Raw genomic sequence first — 5275 nt, 5'->3', positions numbered from 1 at the left:
TATGTATAAACGTGGATGTGTAACCAATGTGATTCTGCAATCTGTACATGTGGTAAAAATGGGAGTTCATAACCCACTTGAATCAAATGTATGAAATATGATATGTCAAGAGCATTGTAATGTTTTGTACAATAATAAAAAAATTCTTATGAAATGTTTGGGGAGTGGATAGCCAAATCCCTCGTTGAATATTACAGAGTTGTGTGCTGGTCCTTGGGAGCACTGTACCAGTGTGCTTACCATGAGCTAAGAGTTGTATCTTATTTCTATGTGTTTTGTTTTACCTTGCTGTGTATACAGTATATATAAAAGACAAATGAGTCCTAATCTAGGTGTTAAAGAGGTTGTCAGTGTAGGACAAAAGTAAGATTAGTAAAGAGGTTTTGTATATTTTCTGTTGAAATTCCTAGGAAGGATTGTCTTATGAAAATTTGAGCATTACAGTCCACTGGGTTGGTGAAGGGCTATAAGCTCATATTTTGAAGACATTTTCAAATTAGAACTATTGTTTCATGTGTGCAGTTTATTCCAGACTGTCATGTACATAGTGGACAAATAGAGCCCTTCTTTGAAAATTCTAGTCTGTCTACATGTTTAGAAGTGCCCAATGAAAAAGTACTAAAATGTCACTTTGTAAATATTTTTTTTTACTAAAATTCATATGAAATAGTCTTTTGGGAATGGAACTATTAAACCACCTCTGTGAGAAGTATAATACCGTCTGTACTTGTTTAGTGATATGGAGGAGGTGGGAAGGAAACAATTGCAAAATATGTTAGTGTGTTCATATGGACATTTTCAAACATCAGTTTTATGTATTTTTTGGTCATATTGTTTTGCTGAGAATATAGTGCATATAATGGACAAATGAGCCCCAATTTTGCAATACCTAGTCTCTATATGTTAAAGACCTTGCCAGTATCTGACTAAGTAGATACTAAAATTAGAACATTTTGTACATTTTTTATTGAAATTCGCAGTAAAGCTTGTTCTCTGTAAATGACTATTGGATATGAATTTGTTCAACCATCTCTAAGTGTTTCATGTGCCTTTACTTGTCCATTAGACTGAAAGTAGAAAGAAGAAAGTGAGGAGGGAAAGTTTCAAGGACAAAATGATCATATTAGGGGCTGGAGTTGTGGCTCAGAGGTAGAGCGCTTGCCTAGCATGTGTGAGACACTGGGTTCAATCCTAAGCACCACACATAAAGTAAAATAAAGACATTGTGCACACTTATAACTAAAAAATAATATTTTAAAAAATGGTCATATTAGGAGACATCTCAGATTATTTAAAAAAAAGATGTTAGTAAAGAGGGAAAGGAAAATTTAATCCTTCATTCAGTATGTGCTATGGACATAGCAAGTTTGTGCCCTGCCCCAATTCATATGTTGAAATCCTAATTCCCAAGGTGCTGATAACTTGAAGATGGAGCCATTAAGAGGTGATTAGTTCACAGGAGTGGAATCTGTATGAATGGTGGCTTTTATTTGTGCTTTTACAAAAGAAACCCTAGAGAGCTATCTTGGCATTTCCTCCATGTGTGGACACAGTGAGAGGGTGCTATCTTTGTATTGGGAAACAAGCCCTTACTGATTACTGAATCTACTGTTGCCTTGATCATGGACTTTCTAGCTAACAGAACTGCAAGAAATCAGTTTCTGTTGTTTATAACTTAAGTACTATATGGCATTTTGTTATATCAGCCTTAATGAGTAAGATAGTATGTGAATTTATGAACTTTATGCACAGTTAATAAAACTAGCTTTAATTACCAACTTGGCTATAGAAATTATAAATGATAAGGTCATTCTTCTCATGAAAGCAGATCTTCACATTAGACATTTAAGTAAGGTACACAGGGTTTAAGGGAGTGTGAAAGTCTCCTAAGTTCATCTTAATCATCATCTTTTTTTTTCTTCATTTTTAACTTCCTCATTTTGGGGACCCTTGTACAAAAAATTACAATATTTCATTGTTATTTTCCATATCTGATATAAAGTGGAGATTGGTACAAAATACTCATAAAATGCACTCACAAACTTAGTTAAGTAGATACTCTTTTTATTACACACTTAATGATAATGAAATTTCATTGGAAAGCTAGGAAAATGATTTTAAATTTTACTTGTCTGTTCATTAAATATAATGTCATTTGAGGAAAAGAATGTATTGTTGTATTAATGAGGAAAAAGACTGTACTGTTAATAACTCATGAATGCTTCCTATAAGACTACTTGTCATCTTGAATGGATTTAGCATACAATTGAAAAAATGTCCTGGAAAATATCTAATATGTCAGATATTTTAATCCTTTATTAATTTAACTTGGTCCCATTGGCCTAAGTTTCTAATTTTCTTATATTTCCCATTAGAACAAGTTTGGAATATGGAAAATAAAATTAATAATAAATCTTAATTATTACTATTCAGTGAAACTAGAGTAATTTATTCTAAGTATAAAATATGTCACTAATTATATAAATGTTATTTCAAAATAAATTCATCATAACTTTTTGTGCCTGAAAAACATAACATGTACAATATTTATTCTGACGATTAACCAGACAATGGAGTAGGGACAGATTAGCTAAACATCTAGAATGAAGGTGTCAACTCTCACTCAAATATTAGAATATCTTTGGAGGTCATAGTTGAATTCACAGAGATCAGTAGAAATAGAAAAGATGAATTAAACCAGATGAAATTTTAGAAATTCCATAGTATTTTCAGAGATTACATGATGTTCAGTTGGGGGCTAATCTGGAGATCCTAGTGAATTTTAAGATGTGCCTGTAATATTTGAATTTCCTTTGATAATCAGAGTGAACAGTTTCATTCTTATGATGATTCTATGAATTCTAGAGCCACATATATTGTAGGAAAAAGAGATTAGTATCTTTATAGGTATTTTGTATAATACAGTACCAATATCACCCTGTATAATAATGAATAAATAACTGAGGTAATAATTACATGGAGCATATTTTAATGACTATATTTCAGTGCTGTATTTCTTTCTCCTGTCTTAAAAATTATAATGACCATGAAAAGATCTATTTAAAACATAAACAATATTTCCCACAGTTATCCACTTCTATTTGTTATAAATGGGACTAATTTTCACTACATGTGAAAAATAAGTAAATTGATTTTAAAAGCCAGATTGCATTCATTTTGGCACCTATAATTTCTCCCCTTATCTCTATATTCTAACCATACTTAACACTGAAAAATAATCATTAATTCCTTGAATGATATCCAGCTTTCTTAAAAGCATACCTTGATACTGGAAGATTTAACATTTATGGTTTTAATTAACCTAAAGAACCATAGCATGTAATGGTTTGTGATTTCACTGAATCATTAATTTGAATCGTGTGTTTTAAAGTTAGGATGAATAAAATTAGCAGGCAGCTCAGTACATAAACGCTGAGAAACACAAACAAACAGCAAAAACAATAGCAATAAAATCAACTTTCTATATCCAGAAGCTGACCTGGTACTATCTCTTCTGTTTTGGTGTGACTACAAGTTTGCCGCGCACTCACAACAAACTCTCCGTGTTCTCCCATTTAACATACACAATTTCATATTCATCAACATTAGATGATATCACTCTGTAACCATGCAAATAAAATTAAGACTACTCCATAATCATGGCAAAGTCCAGACAAAAACATGAATTGCTCAAGCCCAAATATACCAAAATACTCCTCTTGGGGGTGTTAGTTTTCTACTGCTGCTACAGCAAAATCACCATAAACTTAGGCATTTTGTTATCTCAGTTCTGTAAGTCAGAAGTCCAGTAGAGTACATTTCACAGGGGTCTTCTGCTCTGGACTTCACAATACTGAAACAGATGTTGACAGGACTGCATTTACTTCTAGAGGCTCTGGGGAAATAATCTGCTTCCAAGCTCACTCAAGTTTTTGGCAGAATTCAGTTCTGTCAGTTGTAGGACTGAGGTCCTTCTTTTCTTTGTTGACTGTCAGCTAGGGGCTTTTATTTACACCTAGATATAGCTAGCATTCTTCTTCATGTTCATAACATGTCCTTATGTTTAGCAATGGTTAGTAGAGTTGTACTTCAGTTTTCTGATTTCTTCTCTGCCACATTTTTCCAGCCTGATGATCTACCGAGGACTCCCTGTTGGGTATTCAGCAGACTATTGATCATAAAGCATGTGTGGGGACAAGAGATGAGACTGGGGAGAGATCAACATAAAATGATTAAAAAGGAATTACTAAATATTTACACAGGGCCAGAAATAATACCTGTTCCCACAATTCTGACTGGAAAATATCATAATGCATATAGCATTGAATAGCGTACACAGAAGCACATTGCTTCAACATAGTGGGAAATTGTTATCAATAGACTAAACTTCTATTCTGGTCCAGTCTAAGAAATGTTAAAAGCAAGATGTAGAAGGACCAAACTGTTTCCAAGTAACTTCAAATTCAGTTCACTTCAGAGCAAGGTTCAAGAATATTTTTAGGAATATAAATATATCCAAAATCCAACAGTAAAAAATTCACAATATTGTGCACCCAAAATTATTACCAGTAATGAAGAGAAGTAGGAAAATCAGACCCACCATGAAAAGAATAATCAATTGACAGAGAATTGATCAGTAGACAAGGCAATTAAAAGTTTTGATAATTGTATTCATATGTTAAAAAGTTAAGTAGCAACATAAAAGACATAGAAAAGATCCCAAAGCAAACTTTATAAAGGAAAATATAATGTCTGATAAAGAAATGCACTAGAATACTTACCTGGCAGGGAAGATACTATGATCACAAAGGTGGTTTTCCCAAGGCAAGGCATTTTCATTGCATTCTGGACAATCTGATCCCTGCGATTTCCTCAAATGTGGGAAACTCTAATGCATAATTTGTGATAGTGGGAACTGTGTTCGTGCTCTCCTATATAGGATTAATGCAAAGCTAAGAAGAGCACAAGGAAATATCAGTGTACTTGAGCACCTAGTAATAGAAACCATGAAAAAAAGATGCAGAAAAATAAAAATAAAGTGAATATAACATAAATGAACTATGATACAACTTTAGGCAGCTTCCTGTGCATGGAATTGGAATTTTTGAAGAGTAAGAGAGGTGGAGACATGAAAAATGGTCACAGAAATAATAGACAAAAAATTTCCAAAATTTATTAAAATTATAAACCCACAAATATGTCAGAACTCCAAACAAGAAACATGAAGGCAACTACACCAAGGCACTTCATAATCAAATTGTTTAAAACCAGTGAT

General features: G+C 32.9%; 1 non-coding gene across 1 annotated transcript; it reads left to right on the top strand.

Annotated features, from left to right (window-relative positions):
- Positions 1-4773: 4773 nt before the first annotated feature.
- LOC113175968 (U1 spliceosomal RNA) lies at positions 4774-4935 on the top strand. The gene has a single exon (XR_003300021.1). It is a non-coding gene; the product is annotated as a U1 spliceosomal RNA (small nuclear RNA).
- The last annotated feature ends 340 nt before the right edge of the window (positions 4936-5275 follow it).

Source organism: Urocitellus parryii, chromosome X (assembly GCF_045843805.1).
Source record: "Urocitellus parryii isolate mUroPar1 chromosome X, mUroPar1.hap1, whole genome shotgun sequence".
Taxonomy (NCBI): Eukaryota; Metazoa; Chordata; class Mammalia; order Rodentia; family Sciuridae; genus Urocitellus; species Urocitellus parryii.
Note: the sequence above shows the minus strand (reverse complement) of the source record. Positions and strands in the feature narration are given on the sequence as shown.